This window comes from Salvelinus fontinalis, chromosome 38 (assembly GCF_029448725.1).
Source record: "Salvelinus fontinalis isolate EN_2023a chromosome 38, ASM2944872v1, whole genome shotgun sequence".
Taxonomy (NCBI): domain Eukaryota; kingdom Metazoa; phylum Chordata; class Actinopteri; order Salmoniformes; family Salmonidae; genus Salvelinus; species Salvelinus fontinalis.
In genome coordinates, this window is record NC_074702.1 from 12,751,872 (window position 1) to 12,769,327 (window position 17,456).

The 17,456-nt window shown below is 40.6% G+C and overlaps 1 long non-coding RNA gene across 2 annotated transcripts; it reads left to right on the forward strand.

Moving 5' to 3' along the window:
• Nucleotides 1-765: 765 nt before the first annotated feature.
• On the forward strand, nucleotides 766-4,177 carry LOC129838043 (uncharacterized). Of its 2 annotated transcripts, XR_008756817.1 has the most exons (4): nucleotides 766-867; nucleotides 1,054-1,386; nucleotides 1,736-1,789; nucleotides 1,924-4,177. It is a non-coding gene; the product is annotated as an uncharacterized LOC129838043 (long non-coding RNA). The 2 variants fall into 2 exon arrangements; XR_008756816.1 differs by having other exon boundaries at nucleotides 1,736-2,568.
• The last annotated feature ends 13,279 nt before the right edge of the window (nucleotides 4,178-17,456 follow it).

Here is a 17,456-nt window from a genome sequence, read left to right on the forward strand (position 1 = left end):
GAATGAGATGTTCGACATTATTTTGGTATGTTAATTCCATCAGACCATTTTCTAAGAACATAGTGAACAAAATAGATTGGGTGCCTTACCTTGTAAGATAAAGGGAATTCGTGTTAACAGTATCAACAATATGATACAAAAGTAATTTGAAGATGTACTCTGAAAAAAAAAATATATATATATGAACATTAAAGCCATTTATAGCTGCATATGTCCCTTAACTGGCATCAGTGGGACAAACAGTTCAGGGTTTGTACCAATTCAGTCTTCAAATGTTTAAAAGCAAGTTCCCTAATTTCAGGTCATTGCACTCTCTCTACATTTTAAAAAGTAACAGCAAATTTGGCAAATGAAAGGGTAATAGACCTCCACCAAACATTCGACCAACCAACAGTTAGGTCCCACATTGAGACAGGATACTAAGAGTCTGTTACTTGTGTAAATATACTAACCATAAATAATAATTGAATATTGCTAACAATGAGGTTATTAAGGACTGGTGGTCAGTTAATACATTACTTGTAATGTGTGAATGAGAAAACACTTAAATATGGACTATTAAATGGCTAATAATACATAATGAAGGCATTCACATCCTAAATAGACCACTTAACTCGAAATTAGTACGTAATATGTTTTATTTAAAACGAAGTGTTACCATTTGGGGGTGTGTGCCCTGAACTTGATTATGTAGCTCCCTTTCTTTTGCTTTTGTCATCTTCCTGTGTTCATTTTTTTTTTTTAACTGATCTACGTTATAAAGTGAAGTTACAGGAAATAGGTTGTTCATTTTCAAGTTGGTCGGGACTAGAACGATCTACAGCATCATGTGCAAACTTATTTTTTTTATCTTGTTGTTAATCCAAGGTAAAATACTTTAAAATTATATCTTAAATCAACTGTTGTTGTCCATCATAAGGATAAATTGCTATGGTTGAGAGAATGGAAGTTATTTCTAAATGAAGATTATTTATGAAAGTCCTACTTTTTAACATAAATACTTGAGGTTTAAAGCAAACTCCCTCATTATCTATGCATTGTGTTCTCTCCTAGTTCCTGCATCTGCTAGGGTGTGGGTGAACCAGTGGTCCTCGAAAAATGCTTACATAGTAGGTGAAACAGCAACTCTCTATTGCAACATTACCTCAGATCAAGAGGAAATAACATTTTGTGGAATGAAATGGGTCATCAAAGATCAAGGTGATCTGCTAGAAGCAGAATCCTTTAAGCATCGTGTCAACATGAGCTCCACCAACACTTTTGCTTCCATAACATTGAGAAACCTGACCTTAAAAGACACCATGCCAACCTGCATCACACAGTGCCACATTGACGGTGACTTTCAAAATACTTTCGGGAAGGGTGGCACACTTCACATTTTTGATGGTATGTGTCCTACATCACCACTGCATTTTTGTATTATCATGTTCATTTAAATTAGGTTATTTTGTGGTGAAAGAGTAATCTTCATTGACTGCAAGTTTCAAAGCCTTCCAAGTTTTTGAACAGGCATCATGTCAGCATGATGTACAGTATGTATTTTATTTATTTTAAACATGCTGCATCAGATTTTCTAGTGATCCCGTTTGAAATGGCAGAAAATGTAGTACAGAAAATGAATTGTCTAGGCTATAGATCTGGACCATGTAGCATCTACAATACCCTATAGATTAAATAAATAAAACCATTTAAGTTAATTCTATAACATAGCCATCTCTCCTTTTCCTTATCTAAGACATCAGCCAGATGACAACACTGGCCCCAAAGTTGACAACACTGGTCCCAAAGAGTAAGTATTGATACAACATGACTTGTTTGCTCTGTTTACAAAAAAAAAGCACTGCAGGCCTACTTAGCATTCCAGCTATAACATAACTTCCCAACTCGACATGACAGTGACAAACACTTTCCTCTTGTTTTTAGAAATCAAAAAAGACAATTCTCTCCATTGGCTCAATTACATTTTTCTGAGCATAAACATCTTGATTTTCTTTGTGGTCACAGTTATTTGTGTGTCATACTTCCGAACCCAAATGAAGAATTAAGGAAATGTATAGTATTAGCAGCCCTGTTCCTGTGTGCCCTGTCCTGGTGAATTGATGATCGACATTTTTTTTAATCAGTGTTGACTGTATAAGGTATGTTTGTCTGCTGGTAAATTTAAGATAACTTTTTCCTGGGCTAGAATTCTAAGTATTTATGCCCAGTCACTATCTGAACACAAATAGGTTTACCATTTTTATTAAATACAGTGTTTTGATCTATACATCAAGACATATTATATTTCTATTGTGTAACTGCTTTGTATTGAATATGTTTGTTTGTTGCTGTTTTTTCTTAATATGAAACAAAAGTATGCATTATGGCTAAAGGCATTAGTCAGTCATTAGGAAATGCACTAAAATCCGTTCTGTCACTTTCCACGCAGTAAAAGTTGGTTGATAATGAAATGTTGATTGAAGTTGAAAGGGAATTTATATAGTTTGCTAGTATGCTATGTTAAAGTAGACTGTCCTTTTAATTTGTCTACATATATTGTTTATTAAATGTTTTCTGACATGGGTTTCACCAGAGGCTTGCTTTTACTTTCATTTACAGAAGTTAAAGTAACAATCGAACTCTGATTCGAACTAGCTTATAACTATATATGAAAAGGCAACATATCATACCTTGGACATCGCACCTGGAGACAACTGTTGACGCTGCAAATAAATAGCAAATTAATTCACGTTCTCGCCGTGGCAATCAAGTTTTCTGTAGGTAGACACGAATGTCCACTTTACTGCATGAGGTCGCCACTAGTTACCACAGCTACAAAGTCATAAACGCTGTTTATTTCTAACTTTAACCCTAATCTTAACCCTGCTGCTAACCTTATACCTAACCCTAACATTAAATTAAGACCATAAAGCGATTTATTCCCCACGTAAATTTGTGTTTGCTTGTTGCCGTTTTTTCTTAATATAAAATAAAAGTATGCATTATGGCTAAAGACCATGCCCTATTCCGTCATTAGGCAAGGCGCTACAACCAGTTCTGTCACTTTCCACGGAGTAAAAGTTGGTTGATAATGAAACGTTGATTGAAGTTGAAAGTGTCACGCCCTGACCATAGTTTGCTGTGTATGTATCTATGTTTTGTTTGGTCAGTGTGTGATCTGAGTGGGCATTCTATGTTGTTTGTCTAGTTTGTCTATTTCTATGTGTTTGGCCTGATATGGTCCTCAATCAGAGGCAGGTGTTTGTCGTTGTCTCTGATTGGGAGCCATATTTAGGTAGCCTGTTTTGTATTGTGGTTTGTGGGTGATTGTTCCTGTTTGTGTGTTCCTGTGTTGAGTGTTCCTGTGTTGAGTGTTCACTATTTCTGGATTGTCGTTCGTTCGTTCGTTCGTTCGTTCGTTTCACGTATTCCTACTAAAATGGATACTCACCACGCTGCATCTTGGTCCGACATTTCTTACTCCTCAGACGAGGAGGACGAAGACTACCATTACAGAAAGGGAATTTATAAAGTATGCTATCGCGGCCATAAACTATAGTATGCTATGTTCAAGTAGACTGTCCTTTTAATTTGTCTACATATATTGTTTATTAAATGTTTTCTGACATGGGTTTCACCAGAGGCTTGCTTTTACTTTCATTTACAGAAGTAACAATCGAACTCTGATTCAAACTAGCTTATTGTCACGCCCTGACCTTAGAGATCCTTTTATTTCTCTATTTGGTTAGGTCAGGGTGTGACATGGGTGGGCAGTCTAGTTTTTCCTTTTGTAGGTTGGCCTGGTGTGGTTCCCAATCAGAGGCAGCTGTCATGGAAGCAGGTGGAGGCAGCGAAGGAGCAACAACAACGACACCGGGGTTTGCGGCCACAACGAAAGCCTGGGAGGCAACCTCCATTTTTGGGGGGAGGCACACGGGGTGGTTGGCGGAGCCGTGTGGAGTTGGTCACCGTTCAGGTGCCATGTTTTCCGGTTCTACGCACTGTGTCTCCAGTGCGCCTCCACAGCCGTCTATCGTTGTCTCTGATTGGGGATTTTATTTAGGCAGCCTTTTCCCACCTGTTGTTTGTGGGATCTTGTTTTTGTATAGTTGCTTTGAGCACTGCAATACTGCACGCTTGTTATATTCTTTGTTGTTTTGGTTGTAAGTTTCACTATTAAATATAATGTGGAACTCTACGCACGCTGCTCCTTGGTCCACTCATTTCAACAGCCGTGACACTTATAACTATATATGAAAAGGCAACATATCATACCTTGGACATCGCACCTGGAGACACCTGTTGTCGCTGCAAATAAATTGCAAATTAATTCACTTTATCTCGCCGTGGCAATCTCGAGTTTTCTGTAGGCACGAATGTCCACTTTACTGCATGCGGTCGCCATTAGTTACCACAAGTCACACCATAAAGATACATCGAGGACTCATCATGGATATAACCCGTTTTAGCATGAACATTGCTATTGGACATTGCCATCATCCACCATTTTAAAGTAGGAAACTGGGTGGGGATTCCTATGGGTTTTACCCTCAATGGCGCTGCCCATGTTGTCACAGCCACTATAAAGCAGTTATAAAGATGTGTCGTCTATCTCTATGTGGCACACAAAGTGCATATTTTCTGTAATACCACAAGTGAGAGAAATGGTAATGGCGTCTTTTTGTAGGCACTAACTCCACCATGGTTTGTTGGACAATGCCTATGAGGATATTTTATGGCATCTTTTTGGGGGGCCTTTGGTAAAGGCCTTTGGTAAACACATGCTTAGGAGATCTGATACATTTTGTTTTATAAGATAATCTTCATCAGCTAACGTCCCTTTTTGTGACTTTTTAAAGAATTTGTTATAAAAAACAGCACATAAAGGCTTCAGAATTCATAAAGGTCATGTGCACTGACTGCTATTATGTCATAGTACAAAACATATACGATCTCCTAAACCTGTGTTAACCTCAGACTTTATTTATCACCGTTTATTCCAAAACCCTATTCTTTCTCCATTCATTTTTCCCATAGGGATGGCTGAACGAACCAGAGGTAACTAATTTCCGGGTTTTAGTACTACAAAGCTGGCGAGTTCTGTACAACACATCCAGTAGATAGAATACATTAAGGATGCCAATTGGTGCCATACCAAGTACATGACAGCACTGACAGATCAACTTCACCCTAATCCTGATGGCTGAGAAATCATGAGGGAAAAAGTGAATGACAGAACCAACTTTTTTACTGATTGAACAACAGGTCTATATTTATGAGGATGTCATACTGAGAGTTGATACATATATTGGACTAAAAGCAATTTCAATTGACATTTTCTATTGAGTTTGCTTTTTCATCCAAGACTAGAACTAAAATCTGTGTCCAGGAAACCGCCCCCAAAGACTGACCATCTAATTACAGCAGTTTTCAGGTTAAAAGGCTACAAACAAATTGCATGGAAAAATAGGCTGCGTTTACATCTGATCTTTTGCCCAATTATTGGCAAAGAACTTAACTGATGGGTCAAAATACCAATTAGTGGGAAAATATCACAATTGGGCAGCCTGTGTAAACGCAGCCATTGAGGTTTGATTTAGGCCTACAGAATAGGATGTGGTACAGAGGTATGGTACTACTTTGCTGCATGCTTGATTTCATTTGAGGGGGTTATTTGTTATTATGTGGTGTATTACTACCAACCTACACAACCTTCATGAAAGTCAATTTGTTTTGCATGTCTTATAGCTCAATAGAGAGATAATCATATCCTTAAACTATGTATTTTAGTGTTTTTCCACCATGATGAAAGTTTTCCTTATTATTGATTTAAAATATAGGTACATTTAAGTTGCAATGAAAATGACTAAAGTGAGTTAGACAGCAATGCTGCTGAGAGTTGGCCTATGATAAACCATAAAACCGTCAACTTCCTGTCATTGCAGACACTGAGTTAATGGGTTTGAAAAGTCTGTTTGTTTCAGCTCTAAAGGTGAACAGCTGGAATGGAAACTTTGAGGTGTAAGAACAGGATGTGACGTCTTTGTGCTTCATGTTCTATTTAATTTGAATAGAGGTTTGGTTGATGATAGGTTCTGTACAACTCCCCAATCTGACATCCATAACAGTTGAGGTTTAATTCCCTTAACTATCTATGTTTTGCACAAATATGAAGGTGGGTTTCACGACCTCAAACCCCAGATATGTATAAACAAACTGTTTGTGTTATACACAGTATAGATACTCTAATCTAGATACTTTTTTATTTAACCTTTATTTAACCAGGAAAGCCCATTGAGAGAGTCTCTTTTTCAAGGGAGACCTGGCCAAGAAGGCAGCAACAATCAGTACATTACAAAATTAAAACATACAACAATACAATAGAACAGCAGGATTCAGCCTAAAAAAAGCATTTACACTCTTCCGTAACAGAGTCCCCCATCAATATTTTAAATTCATTCAGTGGCACTAACATATCTAGATGAAGCATGAATTGTAGACTATTCCATGCCTCTGGTGCATAAGACGAGAAGGCAGTCTTGCCTAATACTGTAAATGTCCTGGGGACTTTAAGTAGCAACCACCTAGCAGACGGTCTATGATAACTGGTGGTGGTGAAGGAGACCAGACTTCAGAGGTAAAGAGGGGAGTTTACCCAAAAGAGCTGTGTAGATGAACACATACAAATTTAGCTTTCTGCGCATATAAAGTGAAGTCCAATCTACAATTTGGTGCAAGGTAAGGCGCAATGGTAAGGTAAGGTGCAATGGTAATGCAAATGAATTACTTAAAAATCATACAATGTGATTTTCTGGATTTTTGTTTTAGATTCCGTCTCTCACAGTTGAAGTGTACCTATGATAAAAATTACAGACCTCTACATGCTTTGTAAGTAGGAAAACCTGCAAAATCGGCAGTGTATCAAATACTTGTTCTCCCCACTGTACCTAGGTATTTGTAGGATAACCCTTTTTCAATGGATAAGCCACCAGATGCGACAATGCTAACCTTCTCTGGCTGAGTGCGACCTCTGGTAAAGGTCATGATATTTTTTTTTTTTGTACATTCAAGACCAGTTTTAGACCATAAAGGGAGGCCTGCAGCAACTGAAAAGCAGTCTGGAGCTCTTCAAAAGCCTGAACCAGAGAAGGAGCACATGAATATATGACTGTATCATCTGCATAAACAGTTGAAGTCGGAAGTTTACATACACCTTAGCCAAATACATTTAAACTCAGTTTTTCACAATTCCTGACATTTAATCATAGTAAAAATTCCCTGTCTTAGGTCAGTTAGGATCACCACTATATTTTAAGAATGGGAAATGTCAGAATAATAGTAGAGAGAATGATTTATTTCAGCTTTTATTTCTTTCATCACATTCCCAGTGGGTCAGAAGTTTACATACACTCAGGTAGTATTTGGTAGCATTGTCTTTAAATTGTTTAACTTGGGTCAAACGTTTTGGGTAGCCTTCCACAAGCTTCCCACAACACGTTGGGTGAATTTTGGCCCATTCCTCCTGACAGAGCTGGTGTAACTGAGTCAGGTTTGTAGGCCTCCTTGCTCACACACGCTTTTTCAGTTCTGCCCACAAATCTTCTATGGGATTGAGGTCAGGGCTTTGTGATGGCCACTCCAATACCTTGACTTTGTCGTCCGTAAGCCATTTTGCCACAACTTTGGAAGTATGCTTGGGGTCATTGTCCATTTGGAAGACCCATTTGCGACCAAACTTTAACTTCCTGACTGATGTCTTGAGATGTTGCTTCAATATAGCCACAATTTTCCTTCCCCGTGATGACATCTATTTTGTGAAGTGCACCAGTCCCTCCTGCAGCAAAGCACCCCCACAACATGATGCTGCCACCCCCGTGCTTCATGGTTGGGATGGTGTTCTTCTGCTTGCAAGCCTCCCCCTTTTCCCTCCAAACATAACGATGGTCATTATGGCCAAACAGTTCTATTTTTGTTTCATCAGACCACGGGACATTTCTCCAAAAAGTACGATCTTCGTCCCCATGTGCAGTTGCAAACCGCAGTCTGGCTTTTTTAATGGCGGTTTTGGAGCAGTGGCTTCTTCCTTGCTGAGCGGCCTTTCAGGTTATGTCGATATAGGACTCGTTTTGCTGTGGATATAGATACTTTTGTACCTGTTTCCTCCAGCATCTTCACAAGCTCCTTTGCTGTTGTTCTGGGATTGATTTGCACTTTTCGCACCAAAGTACGTTCATCTCTAGGAGACAGAACACATCTCCTTCCTGAGCGGTATGACGGCTGCGTGGTCCTATGGTGTTTATACTTGCGTACTATTGTTTGTACAGATGAACGTGGTACCTTCAGGCATTTGGAAATTACTCCCAAGGATGAACCAGACTTGTGGAGGTCTACAATTTTCTTTGAGGTCTTTGCTGATTTCTTTTGATTTTCCCATGATTCAAGCAAAGAGGCACAGAGTTTGAAGGTAGACCTTGAAATACATCCACAGGTACACCTCCAATTTACTCAAATGATGTCAATTAGCCTATCAGAAGCTTCTAAAGCCATGACATAATTTTCTGGAATTTTCTAAGCTGTTTAAAGGCACTTAGTGTATGTAAACTTCTGACTCACTGGAATTGTGATACAGTGAATTATAAGTAAAATAATCTCTGTTGACAATTGTTGGAAAATGACTTTTGTCATGCACAAAGTAGATGTCCTAACCGACTTGTCAAAACTATAGATTGTTAACAAGAAATGTGTGAAGTGGTTGAAAAACGAGTTTTAATGACTCCAACCTGAGTGTATGTAAACTTCCGACTTCAACTGTAGATGCAGCTCTGCTGGTTGCATCACATTTCCCAAATCATTAACAAAAATTGAGAACAACACAGGAGCTAAAATGGAACCCTGGGGCACACCTCTATTCATCTCAAGAAAGCTAGATTTGTGATTGTCAGTATATGTAAGGCGTCTAGGTGTAGCAGGTAAGGCGGAGTCAGGCGAAGGACACAGATGAGTAATTCACGTAACTTTACTCAAAACAGCAAATATTCCAAGAAGGAAAATAATCAAGCTCACAAATACAGACTAACTTACAATGAACAAACACGCACAAAACCATGGGGAAACCAGAGGGTTAAATAAGGAACATAATTATGGGAATGAAAACCAGCTGTGTACAATGAAGACAAAACAAATGTAAAATGAAAAGTCGATCTGTGGTGGCTAGAAAACCGGTGACGTCGACTGCTGAACGCCTTTCGAACAAGGAGAGGGACCAACTTCGGTGGAAGTCGTGACAGTATATACAGTGTTCTGTCAGAAAGAAAGTTCCTAAACCAATTTACTGCCACTTCACACAAAACTGATTCCAATGTTACTGAGTCTAGCTAGCAACAATTCATCGTCAACTGAATCAAACAACTTTGATAAATCAACAATACACCCAGCCATACTTAAAACACTCCACGTTCCCATGGGTGGTGACTCCATAACTGTTTTAAAACCACAGAAATACAATAAGAATACATATCTCTGGTGATAACTGTGACAAGCTTGTGTACTCTCTCTTATATGCTGACCACACCGCATGCTTTTCTCACATGAGCACTGCAAAATAAATGTACACATACATGTTTTTCAGAGTCTGAGAAGCCAGACGCAAAAAAATAACTTAGTTCTACCTTTTACGCCTCCCGCCTTTCCTATCTCCTCATTGGTTTTTAGGTGCATATACCCATATGAGTGATTGAAAGCTGAACTGAGGTCCTGTTGGTGGTGGTAATGCACCTTAAAGTTGGTTGCCAACCGTCATATAAAGTCCATAGAAGAAGGAGAGATGACTAGAAACTAATTAGGTTTACCCTTTTATCTGTGGATTAATTGTTGGAGTATAGAACACATTTCAGGTATATCATGTAAAATAACAACCCAATGTTTATATCCCAGGACAAATTCGCTAGCAACAGCTTGCTAACTAGCTAAATGTCCCCAAAATAATATAGTTGGTTCAGAGTTTGTTTTGATATTTAAACATGCGTGTCCGGATCGCGTCTGTTATGGATGGACAAAATCAACATGCTTGCGATGGCGCACATGGACGCACGCTCAGTGTAGCCAGCATGTTAGTGACCCCATAGAGGATATTATACATCCACAAATACTCTCATTCAGAGGTGAAGAACAGCGATTAAAGAAACAGAGCCAGTGTTTCGTAGGTCATTTGTCATTTTATTACAGTTTTAATTAGCTTAATCAGATCTCCATTGCTCAGATTTCTTGCACATGAATTACACTCAACATAGCTCAGGGACAATTGGTTAAATTAGTCAGTTGTCTGACCTCTTCTAGAGCAAAGCATGTGTTTGGTCAAGTTCTGAATGGATTTGAAGATCAGCTCCCTCAGTGATGTCATCAGTATCATTCCAATCAGAGTATAGTCAAAATGGGTTTAGTTCGCATTATATACTGTACAGTCAGTAACAGTGTCTGGCAGAGCAATAATTTGATCATAGTTGTGCTTGGTGCCACACCATGGACAATTTAGTTACAGACTTACTGACAGAGTATGTCTACTGTATCTGAACTGTTAGACATCACTTAACCTCTTTAGGGTGCCTATAGGTATTCTTATACAAGCTATTACATTTTTCATACAGTGAGAAAACATGACCCTCAATCGAATTGATTATTACTTAGAAATAAAAAATACATAATTACATCCAAAACACAGCATTGTAAAAGGCAATAATGCAGCAATTAAACTCTCCATATAATTGTTTACATTTTCATTGGCTGGGGAGGGGAGGAAGGCCAACATAGAAGTATCTTAATCAAGAGAGGACATACAAATGTGTGTTCAGTCACTACAGTATACACCATTCTACATCTGCTAAATGCTGGTAGGAAAACCTTGAGTCTTTGGGGAAACACAGGCAAGCTTATTCTCTTCTATAGTTTCAGTAGTATCGATACAAGGTTCAACTGACTTAAACTGTGAACATACGTTTTTCACGAAACAGAGCTGTACAAATTATACAAAGACTACCTCAGCTCTCTAATTATCTTGATGCAGTAACCACAACCTGTGGTTCCTACAATCCAAAAGCAATACATGGAAAATTCAAATCTCTGAGGTCAAGTATTTGAACTCATCTTCCCCATATTCAAAGCAGTGTTTGAATAATAAAACAGAACGGTTTGAGGGTGAAATCAGCCACATCTCCTCTGATGTGATCAATAAATTACTCCCTTGTGTCACCAGTGGTTTCATGGAGTACACAACAGCAGAACAACCTAGCCATGAGTTATAAATAAATGATGAACCTCTAAGGATGTTTCAGGACTGGTGGTGTTTTAAAAGGTAACAATCAGCCATTGAAAAGGGGACAATCCCTTGTTATCTATATACAGTGAATGATATTGATCATACTAACTGTTACAGATGCATCAGTGAGATGCAACATCTCCCTAGCGGACTAACATTCAACTGGTTTATATACAGCGTCTATATGTTCATCCTGCCTGAAACCTGCCATGTCCCTAATAAAGATTACACTTGAATTTGAAGCAATAAACTGAAAATAACTCACTAAGGTGTGCTAGAGCAAATATTGTGGTCCCACCCAATCTGAGCAATAGTCCAGTCCTCGGCGTACCTCCCTTACGTGCAACTGTTACCCAATATCACCATGTTTGCCAACATCACTATGTTCCATAATGCTGAAGTCCATTGCACCACAACAATGATTGACATCCCACTGTTCTCATTCAAACCTGCAAATAGTGAAAAGAGACATTCAGTGTTAAACTACAGTGAGATAATGAGGAAAGTTTTGGACATGTAGCTTGTCTACTGATTACAGGTTAGTCCTTGGGGTTCTACTAGGGGAGTGATGCACTATCGAAGAGGAAATTAAGTCTCAACGTTTACCTAAAATACGTTCAGTCAGAAGTTAATTGTGTCATCTTGTGCTGGTTTTTACAACAGTCCGTTTTCAATCAGCCATGTTAGGAAAATGTTCTCTCTCTCTGAACAGCACAAGGTATTCTTCTTTTTTGTTATTATTCCATTACACTGATGCAAATTCACTCTAGAAATGTCTATTTTGAAGTCATGTTTTTTTCTAAAGATATTTACACTGTCCATTTTAATCTGTAACATTTCCATCTTATCAAAAGCAAAGAACAGGAACAACACAAAGACGGTAGCATCATACACCAAATCTGCATGCTTTCATTAAAATAATGGACTTCTCATCACTTTGTTACAATTTGTTAGGTAGCAGTCATTCACTTAAGTTAAATGGTACATGTTAATGGAATATATATGTTTAAATGAATGATTAGAATATTCCACCCTGAAACCATATAATTGTATGAAATTGATTAGGATCATAATTATTATCAATGATCTGTGTAGTTTTAGTCAGAACTACGGTAAAACAATATATCTCTATAGTATCTTAAACACAGACTGTCTGAGCAGAAATCGGTGCCGACCTTGCTAGGGGCCTCAGAGATTGGGGAGAGGGCAGTGAGTACTCCCTAATCTTGAGGGAGGACAGGGAGTGCTTCTCACGGTCCCTAATCTTTGTCGGCTGGGTATTGATACAGTATGTGCGTAGGATACCTACTGTTCGTGTGTATGTATGTGCGTATGATATCTGTTTGTGTTTATTTATTTATTTTTATTTTACCGTTATTTTACCAGGTAAGTTGACTGAGAACACGTTCTCATTTGCAGCAACGACCTGGGGAATAGTTACAGGGGAGAGGAGGGGGATGAATGAGCCAATTGTAAACTGGGGATTATTAGGTGACCATGATGGTTTGAGGGCCAGATTGGGAATTTAGCCAGGACACCGGGGTTAACACCCCTACTCTTACGATAAGTGCCATGGGATCTTTAATGACCTCAGAGAGTCAGGACACCCGTTTAACGTCCCATCCGAAAGACGGCACCCAATACAGGACAGTGTCCCCAATCACTGCCCTGGGGCATTGGGATATTTTTTAGACCAGAGGAAAGAGTGCCTCCTACTGGCCCTCCAACACCACTTCCAGCAGCATCTGGTCTCCCATCCAGGGACTGACCAGGACCAACCCTGCTTAGCTTCAGAAGCAAGCCAGCAGTGGTATGCAGGGTGGAATGCTGCTGGTGTGTGAAAGTATGTGCGTAAGGAGCCAGTATAAAATGAATGGTTTTGTACAACGAACTAGCGCTCTCGTGAATAAACATTTTGACTACCATAGCTGGGCCTCCGTCTGTTTCCTTCAACCAGTATCTTACAAATTCTGAGTAGTTTAATTGAATTGGGTTTAGAACATTGAGAACACAATTCTCGTAACAGTACATTAGTTCAATTTTATAGTTCACATCACATGGAATAGGCTCTGGATGCCGGTTATGTCAGATGCCACAGACTGATGGATGAGGTTGGGCTGAATATCAAAAGACCACCAACCCATTTTACTATGGATTGATAATATATGTTGCTGTAAGTAATACCTAAGTAACAACTAAGTTAATCAAGCTTCAATACCTCACATTCCCAACCCAACCTCCTCATCTCTGCTTCATTCATTATAACTACCCAACCTCCTCATCTCTGCTTCATTCATTATAACTACCCAACCTCCTCATCTCTGCTTCATTCATTATAACTACCCAACCTCCTCATCTCTGCTTCATTCATTATAACTACCCAACCTCCTCATCTCTGCTTAACCTTTACAACTGTGCCTGGCTTTGAAAGAAGATGTCCTTCATTGACTCATGGATGTGGGGTTGGCTTGGTGGTCATCATGTCAGTCATTGTAGCTTTAGATAGAGAACTAGTTTGTGTGGAGTTTTAGATCAGCTATACTATATTGTTTGTTCACATTTTACACCATTTATCTGAACTGGAATATAATGAATCAGAGCTGTAACACAATCCAATAAAGAATAAACAGATGACATACAGAACAAAGCAAAATGCAGTGTTCAACATTGAGTCAGTTTCTGACAAATACCAATCAATTTTATTAAGAATAAGGGGGTCAACTCAAGCCAATCCAATGGCATTCCTATCCAAGTAGACAGGAGTGAATCTCTCCAAAGGAGATGATTGTTACACTGTGGCATTAATGTCCACCCCTTTATTCTAGACCAGAAGAGTAAGAGGATGGGTCAGTTGGTAATACGTCTCTGTTACTGGTTTACATTCCAAAAACTGATGTGGGGACATGGTTAGTCAGAGGTTTGGGGCATATACCCCCTATTTGCTTGTCAAGTTACATTAAAGTGTTGGTCGTAATGATACATCTTAATACATCATTGGGTGGTGTGACTGAGACCGAAAGGGAGCACCTCGTGTGATTGGGCATGAGCGGGAGGTCACACCCAACGCCTCAGTTTATTTGTTCAAAGAATTTGTAGGTGGGGTTTTCATAGCAAAGGTTCGGCATCGTTGAGTTGGCGCTCCTCTGGGGTCAGCATGGGGTCAACCTGCTGTGAGACACGGAGGGTTTAAGGTCATTTTTTTTTTTTTTTTTTATTTCACCTTTATTTAACCAGGTAGGCTAGTTGAGAACAAGTTCTCATTTGCAACTGCGACCTGGCCAAGATAAAGCATAGCAGTGTGAACAGACAACAACACAGAGTTACACATGGAGTAAACAATAAACAAGTCAATAACATGGTAGAAAAAAAAGAGAATCTATATACAATGTGTGCAAAAGGCATGAGGTAGGCAATAAATCGAATAATTACAATTTAGCAGATTAACACTGGAGTGATAAATCATCAGATGATCATGTGCAAGAAGAGATACTGGTGTGCAAAAGAGCAGAAAAGTAAATAAATAAAAGCAGTATGGGGGGTGAGGTAGGTAAATTGGGTGGGTAGTTTACAGATGGACTATGTACAGCTGCAGCGATCGGTTAGCTGCTCGGATAGCAGATTTTTAAAGTTGTTGAGGGAGATAAAAGTCTCCAACTTCAGAGATTTTTGCAATTCGTTCCAGTCGCAGGCAGCAGAGAACTGGAAGGAAAGGCGTCCAAATGAGGTTTTGGCTTTAGGGATGATCAGTGAGATACACCTGCTGGAGCGCGTGCGACGGGTGGGTGTAGCCATCATGACCAGTTAACTGAGATAAGGCGGCACTTTACCTAGCATAGCCTTGTAGATGACCTGGAGCCAGTGGGTCTGACGACGAACATGTAGCGAGGGCCAGCCGACTAGGGCATACAGGTCGCAGTGGTGGGTCGTATAAGGTGCTTTAGTAACAAAACGGATGGCACTGTGATAAACTGCATCCAGTTTGCTGAGTAGAGTATTGGAAGCTATTTTGTAAATGACATCGCCGAAGTCGAGGATCGGTAGGATAGTCAGTTTTACTAGGGTAAGTTTGGCGGCGTGAGTGAAGGAGGCTTTGTTGCGGAATAGAAAGCCGACTCTAGATTTGATTTTGGATTGGAGATGTTTGATATGAGTCTGGAAGGAGAGTTTGCAGTCTAACCAGACACCTAGGTACTTATAGACGTCCACATATTCTAGGTCGGTACCGTCCAGGGTGGTGATGCTAGTCGGGCGTGCGGGTGCAGGCAGCGAACGGTTGAAAAGCATGCATTTGGTTTTACTAGCGTTTAAGAGCAGTTGGAGGCCACGGAAGGAGTGTTGTATGGCATTGAAGCTCGTTTGGAGGTTAGATAGCACAGTGTCCAAGGAAGGGCCGGAAGTATACAGAATGGTGTCGTCTGCGTAGAGGTGGATCAGGGAATCGCCCGCAGCAAGAGCAACATCATTGATGTATACAGAGAAAAGAGTCGGCCCGAGAATTGAACCCTGTGGTACCCCCATAGAGACTGCCAGAGGACCGGACAACATGCCCTCCGATTTGACACACTGAACTCTGTCTGCAAAGTAGTTGGTGAACCAGGCAAGGCAGTCATTAGAAAAACCGAGACTACTGAGTCTGCCGATAAGAATATGGTGATTGACAGAGTCGAAAGCCTTGGCCAGGTCGATGAAGACGGCTGCACAGTAATGTCTTTTATCGATGGCGGTTATGACATCGTTTAGTACCTTGAGCGTGGCTGAGGTGCACCCGTGACCGGCTCGGAAACCGGATTGCACAGTGGAGAAGGTACGGTGGGATTCGAGATGGTCAGTGATCTGTTTGTTGACTTGGCTTTCGAAGACCTTAGATAGGCAGGGCAGGATGGATATAGGTCTGTAACAGTTTGGGTCCAGGGTGTCTCCCCCTTTGAAGAGGGGGATGACCGCGGCAGCTTTCCAATCCTTGGGGATCTCAGATGATACGAAGGAGAGGTTGAACAGGCTGGTAATAGGGGGTGCGACAATGGCGGCGGACAGTTTCAGAAATAGGGGGTCCAGATTGTCAAGCCCAGCTGATTTGTATGGGTCCAGGTTTTCCAGCTCTTTCAGAACATCTGCTATCTGGATATGGGTAAAGGAGAAGCTGGGGAGGCTTGGGCGAGTAGCAGCGGGGGGGGGCGGCGCTGTTGGCCAAGGTTGGAGTCGCCAGGAGGAAGGCATGGCCAGCCGTAGAGAAATGTTTGTTGAAGTTTTCGATTATCACGGACTTATCAGTGGTGACCGTGTTACCTAGCCTCAGTGCAGTGGGCAGCTGGGAGGAGGTGCTCTTGTTTTCCATTGACTTTACAGTATCCCAGAACTTTTTGGAGTTAGAGCTACAGGATGCAAATTTCTGCTTGAAAAAGCTGGCCTTTGCTTTCCTGACTGACTGCGTGTATTGGTTCCTGACTTCCCTGAACAGTTGCATATCGCGGGGGCTCTTCGATGCTATTGCAGTTCGCCACAGGATGTTTTTGTGCTGGTCGAGGGCAGTCAGGTCTGGAGTGAACCAAGGGCTATATCTGTTCTTAGTTCTGCATTTTTTGAACGGAGCATGCTTGTCTAATATGGTGAGGAAGTAACTTTTAAAGAATGACCAGGCATCCTCAACTGACGGGATGAGGTCAATATCCTTCCAGGGTACCCGGGCCAGGTCGATTAGAAAGGCCTGCTCGCAGAAGTGTTTTAGGGAGCGTTTGACAGTGATGAGGGGTGGTCGTTTGACCGCGGACCCGTGGCGGATACAGGCAATGAGGCAGTGATCGCTGAGATCTTGATTGAAGACAGCAGAGGTGTATTTGGAGGGCAAGTTGGTCAGGATAATGTCTATTAGGGTGCCCATGTTTACGGATTTAGGGTTGTACCTGGTGGGTTCCTTGATGATTTGTGTGAGATTGAGGGCATCAAGCTTAGATTGTAGGACTGCCGGGGTGTTAAGCATATCCCAGTTTAGGTCACCTAACAGAACAAACTCTGAAGCTAGATGGGGAGCGATCAATTCACAGATGGTGTCCAGGGCACAGCTGGGAGCTGAGGGGGGTTGGTAGCAGGCGGCAACAGTGAGAGACTTATTTCTGGAGAGATTAATTTTGAAAATTAGAAGTTCGAACTGTTTGGGCATAGACCTGGA